General features: G+C 40.5%; 1 long non-coding RNA gene across 2 annotated transcripts in view; it reads right to left on the bottom strand.

The window, feature by feature from the left end:
• The window catches only part of LOC129030431 (uncharacterized), a 118,281-nt gene that overhangs the window by 34,906 nt on the left and 59,361 nt on the right, over positions 1-24,014 (bottom strand). The window lies entirely within an intron of this gene.

The raw sequence follows: 24,014 nt of genomic DNA, 5'->3' as shown, positions 1-24,014 counted from the left end.
CAGGGGTTCCCAACCCCTGGGCTGCAGACCAGTACCAGTCCGTGTCCTGCTAGGAATCAGGCTGCACAGCAGGAGGTGAGCCGCTGGCCAGGGAGCCTTACCACCTGAGCTCCGCCTCCTGTTAGATCAGCAGCAGGATTAGATTCTCACAGGAGCACAAACCCTATTGTGAACTGTGCAAGCGAGTGATCTAGGTTGCACACTCCTTAGGATAATCTAATGCCCAGTGATCTGAGGTGGAACAATTTCATCCCAAAACCACTCCTCCCTCACCTTCTGTGGAAAAATTGTCTTCCATGAAACTGGTCCCTGGTACCTAAAAGTTGGGGACTGCTGCTCTATACAACACCCAACATTCCGTTGAAAAGACACCAGGTCATCTTTTGCCCATCTCAGTCTTTCACAACGTTTCCTGACATTGGAGAAGCTCTCTCAGAATGCAGAGATAAAGAACAAACATATCAAAACAATTAGAGAGAATATAAAGATAAAAGACAGAAAATAGAAATCATACTTGTGAATTCTAGGTGATTTAAAGAAGAAATGAGGACAATAAAATACTGACCTAAAAAGGTTTCTAAATTGAAGAGACTCCTTCATCCAGACCGAATTAGTCAGCTAGGGCTGCTGTAACAAACTGGGTGTGTTAAAACAACCGAAATTTATTCTGTCATGGTTCTGGAGGCTGGAAGCCCAAAAGCAACATGTCAGCAGGGCCATGCTTTCTCCAAAGGCTCTAGGGAGGAATACTTCCTTGCCTCTTCCAGCTTCTGGAAGCTTCCTTGCCTCTTCCAGCTTCTTGGCTTGTGGCAGAATCACTCCAATCTCTGCCTCCATCCTCACTTGGACTCCCCTGTGTGTCTCTTGATGCATTCTCTCTTTAGAAGGACACAGTCATTGGATTTAGGGACCGTCATGAAACCAGTATGATTTCTTCTTGAGATCTTCTAACAACTTCCATCTGCAAAAAACTTATTTTCAAATAAGGTCGTATTCTGAGGTTCTGGTGGACATGAATTTTGAGGGACATTACTCAATCTGCTATACAGAACAAATCAGTTAAGATACCGGTAGGTAGACATATCCTGGCAAGATTCTGGAAATAGAGGGATTAAAAAAATTACACAAGCAGTAAAAGGTAGTTTTAGCTACGCGGAGTCAGCTTGCCTTTAAACATCTCTACATTATGGCAAAAATCAATTACACAACATCTCCAAGGTCTTAAGGGAAAGACATTTTTAACTTGGCCAGATGATGATTTTACCATTCACATATGAATGTTTCAAAAAAAAATTATTAGATATTCTCAGGTGTAGCTTTTCTGAGAAAATTGCTCTAAGATCCACTCCAGCCAATGGAGAGGTAAAGTAAAATGAGCTACAGAGTGAGCAAGTCACAATGTAAAGGAGTGTTGGCAGGTGGTGAAGTTATTTAATCATAGCAATAAGTTTAAATAAATATTGTAAATATAGTTTCAAGCCAGTGTAAATAGCAATTAATTTCTGAGAGAGAATATGAGTCATGTAAAATGTTTGTAATTTAATAGTAATGAATTGTGTCCTCACATCTCAATCACACTACACACACACATCCAGAATAAATAGATGGGAAGAGGTAGAAGGAAGTACAGTCAGCCCTCCATATCTGTGGATTCTGCATCCTTGAATTCAATCAATTGGGGATCAAAAATTGTTGGAAGAAATAAAAATTAAAAATAATACAACAATAAAATGATGCAAATTTTAAAATATAGCATAACAACTATTTACATAGCATCTACATTGTATTAGGTATTGTGAATAAATAGTCTAGAGGTGATTTAAAGTAGATGAGAAGATGTACCTAGGTTATACGCAAATACTGCACTATTTTATATAAAGAACTTTGGACTTCAGTATTTGGTAGGGGGAGGGATGTCCTAGAACCAATCCTCCACAGTTACTGGGGAAGGACTATAAAAGAACATTAATTTCTTCTTCTTACATGTGGCTTTTCAGGATTTTTTTAAACTCTCAGCACTGGTATTTAGAAGAAATATGGATTCACATATGTCTACTTTTTGTTTTTATAAATGACAAAATGAACTGTGTAACAGAATGAACTGTATGTGTGTGTGAGAGAGACAGAGAGAGACAGGGAGTGGGCACACAAAAGAGAGAGTAGCTAGCTCCCTTCCCCTTTACTTGACAGAGGGTCATTTCTAAAGAACCTGTCCTGGCCGCATTGTTAGCTCTAGTCTTTTTCATGTTTTCATCTTCCCCGAGCCCATTGGGCTCCAATTGTGGTTTTGCTTGCCTTTGTGTCCAGCCTATGCACATTCTTGTTGGCAAAGGGAAGTGGAGAGAGGTGGAGGAGGACAGGAGTGTCAATAGATGCACAGCTTTTCTCCATACATTTTTTCCTCTCGTGTCTCAGGGTCTACAATGATGCAGCTGAGCAGGGATTGATGAGGATAGGTGTGTCAGGGGAGGTACAGGCTACCTGGATACTTCCCAGACTTTTAGGGCAATGTATGCTATTTCTAATTTTTTATTATCAACAACATAGTAGTGAACGCTTTTACACATATTTTCTTTGAAACATTTATAATTTCTGTCACTGTGTATAGAGTGAGACTTTTCCTCTTAACTCATAGAGCAACCAGGACACAAAACTGAGAACAAAGAAACTTCAAGTATTTTTAAGATGGCTCCCAATGATCTCTGCCTCTCGGTATTCATGCCCTTATGTAATCTCCTCCTCTTAAGTGTGAGCAGGACCTAGTGACTTGCTTCCAACAAATAGACCCTTATAGGGGTGTGTTTTAGTCTGTTTAGGCTGCTATAACAAGATGCCATAAGCTGGGTAACTCATAAACAACAGAAATGTATTTCTCACAGTTCTGGAGGATGGGAAGTCCAAGATCAAGGCATGGGTAGATTGCTGCATCTGGGGAGGGCAACTTCTCACTGTGTCCTCACATTGCGGTAGAGTAAGGCATCTGTCTGAGGCCTTTTTCAAAATGGCACTATTCTCATTCATGAGGGGTCTGCCCCCATGATCTAGCCACCTTCCAAAGACCCCACCTCCTAATATCATCACATTTATGCTTAGGTTTTCAACATCTGAATGTTGAGGGAACACAAACATTTAGACCATAGCAGGGAGGGAAGACCTTCTTCACTCTCCAAGGTTCAATAACTGGGTCTGTAAAATAAACTGATGACAGGCAGGTCAAAAGAACAAAGGTATACAAATTCATTAATTTGTAACACTACATGCAGGGGGTCATCACAGGTGAAAAAAGTGAATACCCAAAAAATGATGACATTTGAGAGTTTGTATACCATCAATAGGGGAAGGAGAGGGAGGACATAGGCCACTCTGGAGAGAGTAAATGATTTTTAAGAGATGCATGGGCCCTTAGAATAATGGATGGTAGATATGTTAGGTTAGGGCAGTTCATCTGGGTGTGGTGTTGACTTCTAGTCTCTGCTCCTGTGATAAGGGTAAATCTTCCTCAGTTAATGAAACCCATGCAGAGGGATTTAGGATACTTGAGTTCTTTTTGGGGCATCTGTCTTCAGGCAGATTAAGGGAGTTCAGAGAAAGCATCTCCCTGTGTGTACAGCTTTTCAAGAGCCTTCAGCTCAAGATAAGCAATGGACATATTTTGAGCATATTACTGAACTCCTTCAACTCCTTGTAGGAAGTGTGATAGAGCATACTTTTCCCCAAAGGATCCAGCCTGTGCCTGGCTCTCAATCAATGTTTGGTGAATGGCATTATATGCGGAAAGTGAGAGGCAATGTGGTCTTCTTACAGATCTGGCCATACTGTCACTCTTGGGGTTAGGCTAATGGTCTTCAAACCAAGGCATGATGCCTGGCCAGGGGTAACCCAAGACTTCCCAAAAGATATATAAAGACAGGTCATTTTAAGGGAATCTAATTCTAGATATTCGACTTCTATGACTATTTTTCCTAAGAATGTCTCATGGTCAGGGCTTCTATGGGTTTTCCTTTCCCACTTCCCTTTTGCAGTTCTACTTTACAAAAGAAAGAGATCCTCCTAAACTGTCCTGAGCCTTAATTAGTATAGTGCATTGTTCCCAGGAGACTAAAACCTCCAGAGTATCAAATGAAGGAACACATTAAGATATGCAAGAGGGCTTCAAAAAATTTGTGGAAAAAATAAAATTAAAGGCTAAAAATAAAAAATATAAGCTTTATTTCTCAAGACAAGCTCCGTCAAGTTCAAGATACTTTTGTAAGCAATGATACCAGCCATTGAGTCCATCCCTAAAGAATTGAGATCCTGGGAGTTTAACCATGCCAATGCAGTCTCTTACATTTGTAACTGAAGAAAAATGAATGCCCTTTAAATATTTGTTAAGATTAGGAAACAAAAAGAAGTCAGAGGAAGCCAAATCAGGAATGTAAGGTGGTTGCGTAATGATTTCCCATCAAAACTCTCAAAAAATTGCCTTTGTTTGCTGAGAAGAATGAGCAGGAGCATTGTTATGGTGGAGAAGGAGTCTCTGGTGAATATTTCCCAGGCAGTTTTTTGCTAAAGCTTTGGCTAACTTTCTCAAAACATGCTTATAATAAGCAGATATTGTCATTTTTTCACCATCCAGAAAGTCAACAAGCAAAATGCCTTGAGCATCCCAAAAAACTGTTGCCATGACCTTTGCTCTTGACCAGTCTGTTTTGCTTTGATTAGGCCACTTCATCTTTTGGTAGTCATTGCTTTCATTGTGCCATGTCTTCAGGATGGTACTGTTAAAGCCATATTGCTCTGATAGGGGCTACAATTATTTGAAGAAATTCTTCAGGATCTGGATTGCATTTATTTAAATTTCCACTGAAGCTCTGCTCTTTTCTGCAGTTGATCTGGGTGCAATGGTTTTGGCACTCATCAAATGGAAAATTTGCTCAGCTTTAATTTTTCAATCAGAATTGTGGAAGCTGAACCAATTGAGATATCTGTGGTGTTGGCTATCGTTTCTGTTAATTGTTGGTCCTGTTCGATTAGGGCACAAACAAGATTAATTTTTTCCTTGAAAATTGATGTGGATGGTCTGCCACGGTGGGCTTCATCTTCAACATCATCTCATCTCTTCTTAAAATGAGTTAGTCATTCGTAAATAGCTAAATTCTTTGGGGCATTGTCCCTCTAAACATTTCATAAAGCATCAGTGATTTCACCATTCTTCCACCTAAGCTTTAGCATAAATTTGATGGTTTCTTTTGCTTCAGTTTTATCAGAATTCATGTTTCTCTGATAGGGGCTCTTTTCAAACTGATGTTTTATCCCTCTTAGCGCCTCAAACTAGATCCTGTGTAGTTATATATAACCCATTATAACAAGTTAGCATGGGTTTATTTTGGTGCAAAAAAAAATCAGAAATCCATGCGTAGTTACCTTATATTACACATTTCCATGAACTTTTTGAAGACTCCTCATATTTCATTTAACAATTGAAGAGTCCATTCCCTTACTAGTATTGTCAAAGAACGGTTCTTTCTGTGGGAGAGCAAAGCACACCAAAGAGAGAGTTGGAAGAAACACTAAAGGTGGCAGCACCTACTTCCTGCAGGTGACAAACTCATGGCAAGTCTCCATACCTTATCTTTCACTCCACCAGAAAGAAAATTCATAAGTGATGAATGTTGATTCCAGGATGCCTGTTGACATGTTTGATTGAATTTTAAAATGCAGCAAAATCAGGCTTTTTCTTACTGAGAGTCAGTTTGATTGATGGTGAGTTTGGCTTTACTAATTAAGTTAAATGGTGGACAAAATTTATAAGAGAATGAGCTAAATCTGCAGCTCCAGGTGTGTGTGTGTGTGTGTGTATAAACTTATTTTTTAAAAATTATACTAGTAAGATATTTCAAAATTAATAATATCTTGATTATTCTAACCCTTTCAGAGTATATCAGATTAAATGAGGCACTTCTTGTGGAAAAGTGACACAATATAATTGCCATGGAAGAGATTTTTAAATATACTTTCTAGAAATTAAGAATATGAATGAGTGCAATGACCAAAAATAAATGTTCACAATTAGTTGATTCTCCATTCTTCAAAGAAGTTCAAATTGATGGAACACCTAATTGAATTGTCAGCTGATAGATCATTAAAAATAATTTTTGATGATAGATGACCATATAATTTGGGTATATAACTGGGAAGGAGTTAAAAGAATTGATTATCTTTGATATAACAAAACTTTTTCTATTTCAATCATATTTTGTGAACATGTTTTCTCAGCATGTACATATATAAGAAAGAAAAAATAGAAGTAGAATTGAAGCTAAGCACTGCCTCATTTTAACAATAAGTAATATTCATCCATATATAGAGAAGAAGGCTGAAAAAAGAAAGCCATCCCATGTCATTAAGAGATGCATTTCCAATAACATTGCATTTTTGTTATTTATTAAAATTCATATTATATTGACTGGGCACGGTGGCTCACGCCTATAATCCCAGCACTTTCGGAGGCTGAAGCAGGCCAATCACGAGGTCAACAGATCGAGACCAACCTGGCCAACGTGGTGAAATCCCGTCTCTACCAAAAATACACACATTAGCTGGGCCTGGTGGTGTGCGCCTGCAGTCCCAGCTACTTGGGAGGCTGAGGCAGGAGAATCGCTTGAACCTGGGAGGCAGAGGTTGTAGTGAGCCAAGATCGTGCCACTGCACTCCAGCCTGGCAACACAGCAAGACTCTGTCTCGAAAAAAAATTCATATTATGATATTTTGATCAATAAAATTGTTTTAATGAATAATATAGAAATTGTTTTTTAACACTTAGAGCTAATGATCACAGGAGGTTTTCAGTTAATTTCAATACTTACACAGTTTTATTACAGTGACTATAATAAGCATGAAGACATATTAGAATAAAATTCCATGGAGGAAGTGGGATGGAAATGCAGATTTGAGGAGAAATAAGAACCATATAAAAGTTCTGATGGCCAAAGACCTGGTTGGCATAATTTTTAAACAAATGATGGTGGCTAACACATTGTTATAGTACATATGTTTCATTGGACACATTAAGGAGTATTATTACAATTTTATAGCTGTCAAATTTTCAGTATGCCAGAAATTGTACTTTTTGTGATTACTATTTAAATTCGTGATTTAAAAAAATGTAGTCAATGTGCTCATGCTGCCTCAGCCTCGGCTTAGCCCTCCCCTCGCTGGAATACTCTTCCCCTCCTGGCCAGGGCAGTGTGTGCATGGAGGCCCTGGAACTGGTGTGGCCCAGCCGTGTACAGAACCCAGGAGGGGGCAAGTGGTAGGGGTAGGGGCACCCAGGACTTAATGTCTGCATCACAGCTTTGCCGGAGTTGTCCTGACCACACCATTCTCCAACAGCTGAGCAGAGGGAAGTTTCATACCTTCCCTCAGGGATTATGTCCTCCATGTAAGCTGAGGACAGCAACAGGTGGCATTCCTGTTGGGACAAAGAGTCTCCAGGACTTTCAGCCTACAGACCCTTGCAATGTCCTCTACCTTAACCAGTGATGCTTGGATTCCTACAAGAAAGTGTACTAAGAGGCCTGGGCTCACACACATACATGCATACACACACACACACACACACACGTGTATACACACCCACATACCATCTACCCCATCCACTGCACAGACTACCCTTCCCCCTAGCAAGCCCTGGATATGCACTCCAGGGAGAAAGGGAGGGAAGACTTAAGCATACAGGCTAATGGAGAAGACAATCCCCACACAAAGGCTGAGAGAGGGCATCAGAATGCCTACCCCCTCTATCCCCAGTCTAAATGAGGGACAGAATTTGTTTTCTTAAAAAAAATGATGGTTTAAAGGGTCCAGAGCCTGAAATATTTACAATGCTTCTTTAGGACCAGCTGCAACAGAAGAGAACCACTTATATAAATAGAAAGGCCATCATAAAGAAAGCAAAGTCTTAGGGAAGGGCAATCCATGAAGGACGCCTGGAGGAAAAGAGATATTTAAATTAGTTTTTGAAGGAGGTTTGAATCTCACAGAGGCTACTAAGCAACAATTCCGATTTTTATTGTCCCCTAGAATGTTCCCTCTGTGGTGAAGACATAACATTGAAAATACTAGAGATCGGCTGGAGACAGATAAGCTGAAATTTGGGGAAGGGAAGTGAGAGGGGTGCAGTGGGATGAGAGAAGAAAAGTCCTGTCTCAAGTCTAGTAACACTGCCCTACTTCATTTCACTACCAGAGATGAACGGGCCTTATAAATGATGACATTATAAACCTAAACATGAGCCCCTGGGAAAAGCATCTCAGCTGCCTCAGTAATTATAGATCTGCTTCCTGCCTGCCTTCAAGAGTGATCTATGTGAGCACTGGGAACTGACGGGCAGGAGAACTTTCCTCCGAGACCAGTGAGGTTTTAGCTGTAAAGAGCATAACCTGGCACAGTGCTGAGCCTTGTTGGGTTGTCCTGGCTTTGGGCCTTGGTCAGTGAACCCACAGGATGTGGGGCCAGCGGGTCCCTGGACCCAGTGGCACAGCCACGGGGGACCACCAGGCCCGTTGCTCAGTCCTCTTCTCCTTGGGTGGAGTGAGCACACAGCAGTGGGTGGTCACCCACTTTGCAGCCCAGTTTGGTCCCTCTCTTCTAGGCACTCTTGGTTCTAGCCCAGCCAGGGGGCTTGCTCTAGCCCAGAACCTCCCTGCCCCTGTGTTGTCATGCTAAAGCCACTTCCCTCCCAGAAATGCCCTTTGTCTGCACACCCCCATGTCTACCTTCTACCATTCCGTCAAGCCTTATCTCTAAAGTTCCCCACCTATGCCCCCATAAAGACTTCTCCGAGTCCCCATCCACCCACCCAGCCCTTGAGCTGAAGTCAGCTATCCTCTGAGCTGCAGCCCCTGAGTTCCTGACCTGTAATTCTCTCATGGTTATTTATGTGGTCTGATTTCCCCTCCTAGCCTGGGGCAGGGATTATCAGCTCCTCTTTACTTCAACTCTATGAACATGAGCTGAGCACCTTCAGGGCACCAGGAACTGTGCAGGGTACATTAGTGAGGGCGGGAGATGTGGCCTTACAGCCAGGACCTAATATCTCCTTAGGAGAACTGAGGCTTAAACAGCCTGGCCAAGGTTGCCAAACAGCCCAGCGCACCACCCTCCATGGCCAAGCTCCACGCTCTCCCTACAGCTGTAGCCCAGAATGTGGTTTAGTACCAGATGACTGATTTTTCTTTCGCTGTATGCAGACCAACTGTTGACGAGGTGATGGTCCGGGAAGCTGTGGTTGGAAGGAGGTACAGCAAATATTGCTCAGTGCTTAGTCACTGGGCATGGGCCTCCCAGGAATGACAGCTGCACCCTCTGTCATAAGATTTTATCTATCTGGAGGCCCAGGAGGGACTCTGGGAGCCAAGATTCCTATTGGCCCCAGCAGAGTACATGGAGAACATTCAGTTCACAACCAGCAGGTGGTTCCTAACTTTCTGAGAAGGTAATGAAAGTTCTGGATGTTCTCCCCAGAAATGCGCAAAAACATATGCACATATTGTTTTCGCACACAGCTTCAGGGAATCACCCAGCCTCAGAAGCCTATCCATGGAGCCCTGCACTAGTACCTTGACCTAAACTATGGGTCCTTTAGTGTGGGTGCTGAGAAACAATGGGCAAAACATATATATTCTGGGGAATGGGTGCTCAGAAAATGTTAATGAATGACCTTGACTTTGACCAGGCCAAGATCCCTAATTGTGGTCACTGATGGGTATTTCTTATACTCTCTGCTAGAGCCTGTGTGAGCCCTCAGCTGGAGCTCTCCCAGGGTTCAGGTAGAATAAGCAGCCCACTGCATGGGGGAATCTATGGGGTTCAGGGAAGGCCCTGCTTCTCAAAAGCCCCTTCCTCAAACAATCTGCCTTTGGACTCACCATCCCCGGAACTCCGCCATTAGCATAACATCCTTTTGAAGGATCCTTTTGAGTTTACGGAGCCCCTTTGCCCTTCCCAGAAAGAGCTCAGGGGTGAAGGACAGATGTGTACAGAAGAGAAAGGATCTCAGCGAATGAAGGTAGAGAGCAAAGAGACTTCCCAATCTGGATTCAGCCTTCCCTGAGGATGATATTCAGACCAGGAGCCTGCAGTCTTTAGAAAGTTTGGATTTATCCAAGCTGGAAAGGTTTTCCCAAAAGGGGTGTAGAGGGATGAGGATGCAGATTTATTGGGTTTCTATTATGTGCCAGATGATTTCCACATTTTATCTCATTTAATCCTCACAGTGTCAGGAAGAGCAAGTATCATTTCCCGCATTTACAAGTGAGGAAACTGAGGCAAATGTGCCCAAAGTTACACAGCTAGTATGTTGCAGAACCCATAAGCTTTCCTGCCATACAATAAATTGAGGGAGTTTTGCTTTGTTTTGTTTTAGGACAGAACACAGATTGAGCCTGTGGTCACTTCAGCTGAGAATCAGGGATAATCTGGGGAGACTAAAGTTGCCTTGAATTACCTCAACTTTAGAAATTGGCAAATAAGCAAAAACCCTATTTCCCATGGAACCAGCACTAGTTTGCATAGTGATCTTGAGAACTAATCATTTTTATTTTTCAGTAGACATACCCTGCAGCTCTTAGGATGCTTATAAAAATCTGGCTGGGCTCAATGGCTCATGCCTGTAATCCCAGCACTTTGCGGGGCCAAGGCGGGTGGATCACTTGAGGTCAGGAGTTCAAGACCAGCCTGGCCAACATGGTGAAACCCCATCTCTACTAAAAATACAAAAACTAGCTGGGCATGGTGGCGGATGCCTGTAATCCTAGCTACTCGGGAGGCTGAGGCAGGAGAATCGCTTGAATCTGGGAGAAGGAGATTGCACTGAGCCAAGATTACGCCACTGCACTCCAGCCTGGGCAACAGAGTGACACTCCATCACAAAAAAAAAAAAAAAGAAAAAAAAATATATATGTATATGAAAGTGGAAAGATTTTCCCTAAAGACCTAGGGCCACGTCTTCCAGAAGCTGGGGATGATGCTGTCACACACACCTCTGCAAGGATGCCGTGTTTGGGAGCCCAGGGGAACCCAGAAGCCAGGCCCCTGCGAATGTGACCAGGGACTCAACTGTCCATACACTTTATAGTACAAGAAAATCACCAGCCTTGGAAAATATTCACTTCCAACACATTCGTTATTTCAGTATTTTTTTTTGGAAAGTATTCTTATTTACTTTGCCTCTTTGGCTTCTCCTGTTATTTTCAAAAACAAGCATACTCCCATAAATGTGATAGTCATCATGGACATAGCAGCTAACATCCAGGAATCTACTGCAGACTAAAAAGCACTTTCCTTTAAAAGAAAAATTATGATTACGGAACATCATCAAGGCTTTATAAGACAGTCAGTGTTCACATGGACACAGGGAGGGGAACATCACACACCGGGGCCTGTTGGGGGGTAGGGGGCAAGGGGAGGGAGAGCATTAGGACAAATACCTAATGCATGAGGGGCTTAAAACCTAGATGATGGGTTGATGGGTGTGGCAAACCACCATGGCACATGTATACCTATGTAACAAACCTGCACATTCTGCACATGTATACCAGAACTTAAAGTAAAAAAAAAAAAAGTCAGTGTTGAAATAAAGATTTTTTTTTTTTGTAATAAGCAACTTTTAGTATGTATATTTCCTCCTGTTTCTCTTATGGATAAATTTATTTTTAACTAGATGTTTTAAAATAAATCACTCTCCTAGTGACCTCATTAGACAGGAAAATAGGGAACAACCAGGGCATCTACATGCAAATAAATATTTTTGCACACTAATATTTGCAAACTAATGACTTTTGAGGTCAGTTAGAGAGGTTTCTCAGGCAAGAGCATCTGGATAATCTTTCCAAAAAACAAAACCTTTTCCTACTTAATAGAAGGTTCTGCAGAAGACATTCTTGGCACCTCAAGTTGTCTTGTTGCTAATCAGCTATTATTATAGGGGTTCACTGCAGAACAATGTCCTAAAAGCTCTTTATCTCAGTTACATAAGCAGAATGGCATTTCAAAATCTCATTTTTAAAAGGCATTAGTCACCAGTATAACAAAACACATGCTCTGTACCAATAAAATTTAATGTTCAATAAAAAATGCTTGTTTACATGCATTTTTATATGCCTCTATATAAAAGAAACCATGTTTTCATGAGATGAAGTATTTTCCTTAGGTCAGTGGACACTCCCTCCCATTTCTCTGTCAAAACCCATCCCATCTCATTGTCATCTTCCCTGGAAAGAAAGCAGAAATTCAAGAGAGGAGGAGGAGCAGATTCGGGAGTTATGACTTTGTGATTTGAAGCTAAACGGTAGCTCTGCCTCCCTGCTCACCTGACCCAGTCTGATATGAGTAACTACTGCAGACAGATAGTTAGAACAAGCTTTATCACATCTCTGCACTCAAACCCACCAGGTTGTGAACCTGCAAGAGTGTCCCCTTCCTCTATGCCAGCAGTAAAGAGAGAACCAGAGCATGCATGAGGACAAGAACAATGATAAAGGGTGGCTTATTTTATTTTTTTTTACATTCCCTTTGTTATTCTTAAGTCCAGAGGAATCCATCAAAACAACTGCTTGTTAAATTAAACATTTGCTCCATCCAAAATACTTGACTTGTATGAGGTAGGATAATAGTTCACTTTAAGCCACTATAGTTCTATTTGATATCTTTAGGCTAAAATTTCTCCTTCAGTCTAATTTAAACTTCCTAATTGAAGTTTACGGACTAGCAGTATCTAATTTTTGCCTGTGTTACTAGGTTTGATGTATTTCTTACACGCATTCAGAATTCACGTAGCACAGCATTGTAAAGATAATACTAGGTCATTCACGGACTTGTCTTATGTGCTTAGCAACCACGGGAAAGGGTAGTCAGACTTAAGGGTAGGATTTCTTATAGGTAACATTTTTCTTTTTGGTACTACAAACAAAAATGTGTTGTATTAAGTAATATTTAATTCTAAGAGCTTAAAATTTTATTCAATAGCAGGTTAAATGATTCATTCGTCTTGTTCATTAGATACCAAAACCCTAACAAATAAAAACATTTTAAAATTAAGCTTCATAGTAACAGAGTGGAATCATGAGGACAGAGAAATATGTCCTGGAAACTATTTTTTGTGTGGGCAAACAAGTCCAGCTACCACTAACTCTTCCTTTTCCTTACCTGAAAGCCTTTTCAAATTCTAGACAAACTACTTCTCTGTCAGAGTTCAGAAAGAGAATGGAAAAACAAAACTAAGCTGGCACCATTTTTTGCCCATGATGTCATTTTCTGTCTTCCAAAGCCTGTGGGTCTGATTTTGATGTCAGGGTGCATAACTCCACAGTGACAGCCCCAAATGTATTTGGAGAGGGAAATAGCCTTTCAGCTCCGCGGCATTTTCCCCACCAAGACAAATATAGCCCAGGCTGAAATCACTTAGTGTCAATCAAGGTAACCAGATCAGCTCAGCATTAATAATGAATTTGGTCACGTGCCCCCACAGAGAGCAGAGTGTGAGATAGCTGAGCACTTGTTCCATGTGACACCCACTGGCTTCTATGTCAGGCCACAGTTCTCCCAGCCCAGCTAGGAAGCAACAGGGTAATTTAATCTGCCACCCACTCTAATTACCAAACTCAGAGAATTATCAGGGCTGCCAGGAAAGGGCTTTCAGAGGACTGGGTCTAGGCTTGGTGGCTGGTATGCAAGTCATGCCTGGGGTTGTCATTAGGGTTGCAGGTTTTGTGGGGTCCAAGGTTTATATAACTTGAGGTCTCTTTTTAAGGAAAAGAATACAAAACTACAAATACAAAATTAGGAGCACGGCCTGGGAAGGGGACAGTGGAAGTGAGAGGCCAAGAAGCTTGTTTCATTAGCATCATGGTAAAGCCACCTCTGGTTGTCATGGAAACCTAAAGATCATTAGCCTTTTGTCTGTGTCCTGGATTCTGGATTGACTCCATGTTGGTCCATCCTCTCTACTTTTCTGTAATCTTTTGTAGTTTTCCATGTTTCTTCACATGAAGATGAACTATACAGTACTATCATGGATCAGCCCTCTTCAAATAAATATAGGATTAAGTGTCTGACAGGCACCAATCACCAGTTGGTATGCTTTGGTTGTTCTCTATGATGTCACCTTTTAAAAGTCAAGGATATAAGGGGCTGGGCACGGTGGCTCACTCCTGTAATCCCAGCACTTCAAGAGGCCAAGGTGGGTGGATCACCTGAGGTCAGGGGTTTGAGAGCAGCCTGGCCAACATGGTGAAACCCCGCCTCTACTAAAAATACAAAAATTAGCTGTGCGTGGTGGCAGGCGCCTGTAATCCCAGCTACTTGGGAGGCTGAGGCAGGAGAATCACTTGAACCCGGGAAGTGAAGGCTGCAGTGAGCCGAGATCGTGCCATTGCACTCCAGCCTGGGTGACAAGAGCAAAACTCCGTCTCAAAAAAAAAAAAAGGGTTAAGGATATAAGAGAACAGGAGAGGCTGTTCAGTGGGTACAAAGTTACAGTTGGAAAGAATAAGTTCTGGTGTTCTGTTACACAGTAGGGTGACTGCAGCAAATAACAATGTAGTGGATATTTCAAGATAGCTATAAGAGATTTGGAATGTTATCATTACAAAGAAATGATAAGTGTTTAATGTGATGGATATGGTAATGACTCTGATTTGATCATTATGCAATCTATACATGCATTGAAACATGGCACTGGACCCCATAAATACATACTTTTATTACCATTATTGTGTCAATTATAAATTAAAAAATCAATTTTTTAAAAGTTAGGGATATGTTCCAAATATCTTTAGTTTCACCTAAGTAATCTGCAATAAAATCCTTGGATGAGAATGACCACAGACTCAATTACCAGAAGCAAAAATAATAGAACAACAGAGTCAGGGAGGCCCTTAAAGAGTCAGTTTTCAAGACAACAAAAGATTGCCTGTCCTATTTAAGTACCTATAAACAAATTAAAAGCATTATTACCACAAATGGGAAAAATCAAATAGAGTTTATTCTCTAAAATGCGATGTTGGCTCCACGTTTCAAAATGTGTTAAATTAATAGACTAAAAGAGAAAAAGTATATGATCATTTGAAAAAAGGCAGAGCAATTATCTCACGAACCATAACACCCATTTCCAATAACTCTTACCAAATGGAAATAGAAGGAAATTTTCTTTTCTTGATAAAGAATGTTGGCTAGAAACTTGAGCAAGTGTCATATATAAGAAGGAAATAAGAAAATTCTTCCTATTGATGTTACGAATAAAATGAAGATCCTGTCATTATTATTCCACATTGACCTGAAAGTCTTAGATTTTTAAATGATAAGAAAAAGAAATAAGATATACAAATTTAAAAGGAAGAAACAACTGTCAGTATTGACAGACAACATCACTGTATACCTAGAAAATCTAAGAGAACTCTCTGAAGTAAATGATCAGAATTTACAGATTTCATTAAGTTAGGAGGCCAAGCACAATATTAACATATAAAAACTATGGCTTGCCTCCATTCTATAGTAACTATTACAAAATGTTATGAAAAATATCCTATTTGCAAAAGCCACACAACTACAAAATACCTAAGAATAAACTAAAAATGTGTAAGAGCTAAAGAAAGAAAAATGACAAAACTTTACTAAAGGACATACAAGAAAACCCAAGTAGAGATAATGTTAATGTTATCTGGTTGAAAAATCCTGGCACTGTGAAGATGCTTATTCTCCCCCAGATTATTCTATAATTTCAGTGGAATCACAGTTAAGTTCCCAGTGAGATTTTTCAAATACGTTACACACTGATGATACAATCCTTCTAGAGGAGAAAATGTGAAAGAAAAATCCAAGAAAATTTTGAAAAACAAGTTCTAAAAGAGAGAACATGCTGTTCTAAGTTTCTGAAGTAGCCCAGAAGAGCCTGGCTTGCAGATGAGTAAGAAGGAACTCTCAGACACATAGAGTATACAAATCGCATGTCATTGCCATGACCTTCAAGGATATGAGGTTGTAACAAGCAGGAGAGCTTGATGAGCACAGCTTCTTGGGTTTTCTCTAATTCCACTATGACAGACAGGCCTGAGTGCTGGCCATAGCCAGCCTGCCAGGAGAAACTGCCAGGTGGTAAGTTCTAAACACTGCTTTTTTTTTTTGGAGCTCAGAGATTCTCACCCATAACATCTGAAAACTCCAGAAGGGTTTTACAAAACCACTCTTGGCAAGCCACATTTTCTAGATCTATTATCAGGTTCAGTTTCTTGCCATATTGCTATAATGTCATATTGCTGCCTTAAACACAAATTAAATTATAATAACTAGGCATCACACACGTCTAGTTACACTAAGACAATACAACAGGCCATCTGTGATGCCCGGTTATCATCACTATTCCTCCTCAAACCGTCCTCTGATAGACTACATCAGAGTGTAGGAGAGCATATTTTCTCTTTTAGAACTCTCTTTTCAAAATTTTAGGCAGGTATGTCATTCATCTACTGGAAGGAGCTGACCAAGATAGGCCTGGCCATTGCCTTTTATGATATCAAAACATAATATAAATCTATGAGAAATAAAACATTGTGCTATTGGTATAAGGTTTAAAAAATAGCTCAATAGAACAGAAAAGGGAATCTAGAAGTAGAGTCATGGATATATGGGGAATGTATTATATAACAAATGTGGCACTTCAAATAAATGGGGAAAAGATAGACTGTCCAGTCGGGAAAAATTAATTTACATCACTACTTTTAACTATTGAAAAATATAAGTTTCAGAAGGTTTAAAGACCAAAACAAAATGCAACACTATAAAATATTAAAGAAAATATTAGGGATGCCACATAGGGTAAGCGTATGCAAAAACTATAGAAGAAAAAGGGGTTAAATTTCACTTTGTCAATAAAATTCTATCAATGAAAGTGGCCATAAATATACTACAAGAAAAGTAACAAATTAGGAAAAGATATTTGCTGATATACAACAAAGGGTTGATATTCAAAACATATAAGGAACTCATTGAAGAAAAAGATAAATAGCTCAATAGAAAAATGGGTGAAAGATATGAATTGGTAATTCATATAAGACAAAGTACATATCCAGAATCTACAAGGAACTTAAACAAATTTACAAGAAAAAAATCCCCATAAAAAAGTGGGCAAAAGATATGAACAGACACTTCTCAAAAAAAAAACACAAAAGACATTTACGTGGCCAACAAACATATGAAAAAAAGCTCCTTATCACTGGTCATTAGACAAAGGCAAATCAAAACCCAGTGAGATACCATCATACACCAGTTAGAATGGCGATTATTAAAAAGTCAGTAAACAACAGATGCTGGCAAGGCTATGGAAAAACAGGAACGCTTTTACACTATTGGTGGGTATGTAAATTAGTTCACCCATTGTGAAAAACAGTATGGCAATTCCTCAAGGATCTAGAACCAGAAATACCATTTGACCCAGCAATCCCATTACTGGGTATATAGCCAAAGGATTATAAATCATTCTACTCTAAAGACGCATGCACATGTATGTTTATTGCAGCACTATTCACAATAGCAAACACTTGGAACCAACCCAAATGCCCATCAATGATAGACTGAATAAAGAAAATGCAGCACATATACACCATGGAATACTATGCTGCCATAAAAAAGAATGAGTTCATGTCCTTTGCAGGGACACAGATGAAGCTGGAAGCCATCTTTCTCAGCAAACTAACACAGGAACAAAAAATGAAACACTGCATGTCCTCACTCATAAGTGGGAGTTGAATAATGAGAACACATGGACACAGGGAGGGGAACATCACACACCAGGGCCTGTCGGCGGGTGGGGAGCAACGGGAGGGGTAGCATTAGGAGAAATACCCAATGCATAGGGGTCTTAAAACCTAGATGATGGGTTGATAGGTGCAGTAAACCACCATGGCACATGTATACCTATGTAAGAAATGTTCTGCACATGTATCCAGAACTTAAAGTAAAATTTAAAAAAAAAGACAAAGTTAATATTACACATTAAAAAAAATACCCTCACTGCTCACTAGTAATAGATTAAATAATAGTGAGATTTTTTTTTCTTTTTTTACTGTGGTCAACAAGTCTATTGTTTGTCTGAGCAAGCCTTTAATTTTTCCTTATTTCTGAAAAATATTTTCATGGGGTATAAAATTCTGGTTTGACAGTCTATTCTTTCCCCCTCCCCTCCCCCCAGCACTTTAAAGATGTCACTCCATCATCTTCTGGATTACAGAGTTTCTGGCAAGAAGTCTGCTATAATCTTTGTTCCTCTATATAATGTCATTTTTTTCCCCCACTGCCTTCAGGCTTTTCTCTTTATCTTTGGTTTTCAACAGTTTGAATATGATAACCCTAGATTATTTTGTTTTGTTTTATTTCTGTATTTATTCTAATTGGTGTTCTCTAAGCTTCTTAGATCCATGGTAGAGTGTTTGCAATTAACTTTAGAAAATTCTCAAGCACTGTTTCCTTAACTATTCTGTCTTGTTCCTCTCATCTCCTTCTACGGTTGTAATTTACATGTATGTCAGACTATTTGATATTGTCTCATAGATTTTGCACTCTCTGTTCTGTTTTTCTTTCTTTTCACCACTCTTTTTTCTTTTTGTGCTTCTGTCTGGGTAATTTCTACTGATCAATCTTCATTTTCACTGATCCTTTCCTTGGCTGTACAAGTCTACTAATGAGCCTGCTGAAATCATTCTTCATCTCTGTTTCTGTGTCTTTCGTCTCTAGCATTTCTATTTGATTCTTCCTTATTATTTCATCTTTCTACTATAATAATCCACCAGCTACTACACATTGTCCATCTTTTCCATTAGCACCTTTAACACATAAACCATAGTTATTTTAAATTCTCGGGCTGATCATTCCATGTGTCATATCGGAGTCTTACTATGTCGATTGCCCTGTCTCTTGACAGTATATTTTTTTCCTTGTTTTTTGTATGTTTCATAATTTTTTGTTGAAAGCCAGAGACATATATAATAGAAATTAAGGAAAATAGTTTTTATGACTGGAAATGAACATACCTTTCCCTCTTCTAGGCCTTTGGGATGGGGGTTTGAGTCAATCTATTTAGGACATGAGTTGTGGCAGACACTGTTGGTTGTCTCCTCAGCAATCATCTCTCCTCTCTTCCTTGCTAAAAACTCCAATTGTTCCAGTATTGGGTGATGATGCTTTTCAGAAAGATAGGGGCTTCTTCCAGTTTCAGAAGATGAATCATGTTTGGTTCAAGCTAATCATGGAAATCTGATTCCCCTTTTCAGTGTTTAGTTTAAAAGTCGACATGTGACTTATTCACACTAATGATATGTAGAATGAAGACTGCAGGAATGAGTCTGCAAAAGGTTCTCCCACATGAAAAAAAAAAAAGAGGTATATAAAAGAGACCTTCACCTGCTTCCACCCTCTCTACCTTCCTGCCATGTGAGGATATGATGTTTGAAGCTGTGGAAGCCAAACTGTGAACATGAAGGAAAAACCAAAGGAACTTTGGAGAAGTTGACCCAAAGCCTTGACATGACTGAATTGTTGATTAAATCAACCCTGGAATCACCTATCTCTGGAGTTCATACATGAATCATCTATCTGGTATGAAATCCGGAGGTAGGTGGTTCCAGGGTTATTGGTCCTGTTTCTTAGAGGGGAAGCTATCCTAAAGAATATAATGCTTAAAAAGCATCCACTGACAAAATGAACACAAGGCTCAGGGCTGGGCCTCTATTCACTTCCAACAGTGTTCTCATTGCTTCACCCCACCCACTCTGTGCCCAGGCATCCTGACCTTTGACTTCTTCTAGTGCTCCATGACTTACCCATGTGTAAGTCCTCTCCAACACCTTTGCCTAGCTAATTCCCATCCATTCTTCATGGGGCATTTTTTTTTGGAGGCCTCTCTGGCCACGAGCACAGTTAAGTGGTCCTCCTATGTTCTCCCATAGCACTCAGGACTGTCCCCTAAATAGTACTTGTCACATGGAATGGTTACTGTCCTTTGCTAGATTGTAAGCTCTATAGGGCAGGGACCACGTCTGTCACACTCACTACAGTGTTCCTGCATAGGGCTTAGGCCTTCATATGTACTTGGTCCACAATAAATATTTGCTGCTGAATAAATGAATGAAATCTCACCATCTAGAAAGAAAAAAAAAGGTACACACGAAAGGTAGAAATAAACCTAAAAGTCAGTATATAGGCTAAGTATCAAATAATTCCCACTAAAGTTCAAGGGAGTTGGATGGAGTAACTGAGGAAAGTGTTCCAGAGGAGGTAGGAGTGAGCTGGACCTTTTGGGAGTTGTACCAGAGGGAGGAGGACATTTCTGGCAGGATGAACATCAGTGTGCCAGAAATGGGAACAGGCAGGAATACAACATGAAGGCTGGATCCAAGGTTTCACATTAGGTGAGTGTGAGAGATAAAGTTGAACCAGTTTGCAGAGTCTTGAAGACCAGGGAAGGGGTTTGAGCTTCATTTGGTTAGAAAAGGAGAATCTCTGAATGACTCTGAGTGGGGCAGTGGCATATGCAGATCCCCGCTATGACAATTAAATCTGAGACCACACGGGATGAATGGGAGCAGGTGGGATGGAGCCATGGTGACCAATGAGGCAGCCACTGTGACACTCTAATGTGTGTGCGAGGAGATGGGAGCATTTGCTTGAGTAATGATCTCTCTACCATTGTAAGCCCATGATTGTGGAATAAAAACTGTGATTAGGCCTAGGTGTGGTGGTTCACGCCTGTATTCCCAGCACTTTGGGAGGCCTAGGCAGGTGGATCACCTGAGGTCAGGAGTTCAAGATCAGCCTGGCCAATATTGTGAAACTCCGTCTCTATCAAAAAATACAAAAAAAAAAAAAAAATTAGCTGGGCATGGTGGCACACGCCTCTAGTCCCAGCTACTTGGGAGGCCAAGGCAGGAGAATTGCTTGAACCAGTGAGGCAGAGGTTGCAGTGGGCTGAGATCGCACCACCTCACTCCAGCCTGGGTGACAAGAGTGAAACTCTGTCTCAAAAAAAAAAAACCTGTGATTAGTATAAAAAGCAAATACAAAAGATAATTTTCTCAAGACCAGTGAAAGTCTAGAAAAATTAAAAAGTTTTGAAGATAATTTTTAAAAGACCAATAGAGAGAACAAGTCAGGCAAAGAGGACTTCCCACCATGACCTACAGACATGATATCCAGACCAGGAAAAGGAGAGAAGGTCCCCAGACAACTCCTTTGGCGACAAGACTGAGTTCTCTATAGAAGTCATCTGTTTCTGCTGAGGCTGTGAGGAGAAACTTGGTTCATTTTTGCAAATTCCAATGTCACTCACAGTTTCTAGTGTTTTTAACTGCAAAACAATTTTCCTGCTGTCACTAAAAGTGAAACTTTTCTTAAAACTACAAAGTTAAGGTCAAAACAATACCAAAATGGATGAGTGTTTGTTTTCTCCAGAAATGCCTTTTAAAAGGGGGTGGGAGGAGAGATATTCAAGTAAGATTTTTTTTTCATCCCACAGTCCTTTAATTATGGTAACAGTTTCAACATTCCTCACACCTTTCATGTGAGGTGATCAAAAGCAATTTTAATCGCACTCATGGTTTTATTTATATGCAGAAAATCTCTTTGGATTTCAGTACAGAGGTGAGATTTATTATATATTTGCATCAAAGCTACCAACTCATATACCTGACAGCAAGTTCTATTTTACCAAAAATTGAAGCCTTAAAATTTTACCGTCCTGAGGTTTCCAGTCCCCTCATTGTGTTTTAGCATTCCTGCCAAACTTACCCAGAGAGAAGGCACCTTGAACTCTCCTGACCCTGCTGTGTCAAACACGTCTCTCCTGCACGCCATACTCTGTCTCAGTGCTTCTTGACAGTCAGGTCTGAGGTTTAAGAAATTCTCCACAGGAAAAAAACCTCAAACCACAGAGCATACCTTCCCCTCACATCTGGAGCCATATATCAAAAACTGCCCTCACAGATCAGCTGCCGGCTTTTCCTGACAGAAAGGAAAGGATGTCCATCTCCAGACTTAGGAGCTGGCTCTGCTGTGTGCCTGTCCTTATCTTCTTTCCCCCAGTCGGAATTCTCATTTTCCCTTTGGGAACACCCCTTTTCCTTCTGGTGTTCAGAGTCTTTGGATGGTCTGCCCGTGATATTCTAAGAACCCTCAAAATAATTCCTCAACCAAACTGGTCTCTGTAGCAAGGTTCAGCCACTTGTGATCTGTGCCTTCAGGCCCCAACCTGTGAAGTCACATGTCTTCACTACTAAAGAATGTATGTATTTTAAAATACTGAGGCCCAATTGAGTCTGAATCTCTGGGGGTGAGGCCCAGGCATCATTTCCATTTTTAAAGCAGCCCAGGTAATTTTAATCTGCAGCCAGGATTCAGGCCATTGGGTGAGATGATCTCTGAAGTTCCATCATCTTTTACATTCCACGATTCTAGGGCCTGCTAATGTATAACTAGGGTATACCAACCTCCTTCTTCTTTCATTGACAGACACTGGGAACATGATGGTTAATCCTAGAATGGCAAGGACCTCTGTCAGTGGCTTAGTAGTGGTTGTCTAGAGATCTGTGGTGAGGTTTAAGGCAGTATCAGGCTGAATGGGAAACAGAGCTGTGATCAACTAGCAGTGACTGCCGTGAACAATGGGGAGAGACAGGCACTCAAGAATGTCCCCAGCCCATCCTGATCCAAAGAGGAGACCACACAGGAAGAGCTCTCAGACACTAGTGTAGATCAGTACTATCCCTTTTTCAGGTATGCCTTGCCATATGACAAAATGTTCCAGATCGTACTGGCTCAAAACAACAACCAGTTACTCATGATGGTGAAATGTGAAAAGGGTATGTGAGAGACAGGTCATCTCTTTCCAAGTGTTGTTAAGGAGAGATCATGATTGGGACTGGAGGATCCAAGACAGCTTCATACTCCCATGTCTGGTGCCTTGGCTAGGAAGGCTGGAATGGCAGGGGGTTGACCAGGCCCCCTCTCCAGCAAGGTGGTCCGACTTCCTCACTTGGTGTCTCAAGGCTCTAAGAGAGTGAAAGTGGGAGCTGTCATGCTTCTTTAAGGGTCTCTTACAAGCAGAATTCTCCTGGCCTAAGCAAATCACGAAGCCAGCCAGTTTCAAGGAGAGGAGAGATATACTCCGCTTCTTAAGAGAAGGCCCAACATGCACATCTGGAAAGGGGAGGAATTGTTGGCAACCATCTTTGCAGACAGTTTACCATACCATTTACTAGCCCATCAGATGGCTCCTATCATGTCTATTGGCCTGAAAATCATGTTATAAAATAGGCGAAGGGAGTGTGTTGACATGCTTGATTATCCATCCCTAATTTAAATTGTTTAAATATAAATATCACCTTATGCATATACAATATAATATGCATATACATATTATATTCATAAATACATATCTTTACATCATTGCCTTAGCCAATATCTAGATATTGTCAAATGTGATTATTTGTTAGATTATTATCTTCACCAGTGACTATTGGTAAGAGAATGTGGTTGAAATTAGCTCTACAATCCCTTGGCGAAATTGTCTTTTCTTGTATTTCAGAAAATAATTGGAGACAGAAAATTAAGAATATAATAGGAAAAGAAAGAATATAATTATATATAAGAATATAATTCTTAATAGGAAAATTAAGAAAATAATAGTTGTTTACCCCATAGTACTCTCACCCTAAACCCAAATTGGCAGATGGACAGTGTGCTAGGTGTCAGTTTCAGGATATTGTGCCCAGCAATTAGGTTAAGAGCAGAAGTGGAACCAGCGGCTTAAAACCCACTTCTTCTAGGAAATCATAACCCCAACTCCACTGTGACCTCACCCTCACGCTGCATCTGCTTAGCTTGTCTGTCCCCTTCTGGGGGCCGTGTCCACTTGTCTAAGCCCTTTGTTGTACTGAATCACACCATATGATCCCAGCAACTTGGCGGGATCTTCTTTTTTAAAAATT

The sequence above is a fragment of the Pongo pygmaeus genome, chromosome 12, assembly GCF_028885625.2.
Source record: "Pongo pygmaeus isolate AG05252 chromosome 12, NHGRI_mPonPyg2-v2.0_pri, whole genome shotgun sequence".
In the NCBI taxonomy this organism is placed as follows: domain Eukaryota; kingdom Metazoa; phylum Chordata; class Mammalia; order Primates; family Hominidae; genus Pongo; species Pongo pygmaeus.
Note: the sequence above shows the minus strand (reverse complement) of the source record. Positions and strands in the feature narration are given on the sequence as shown.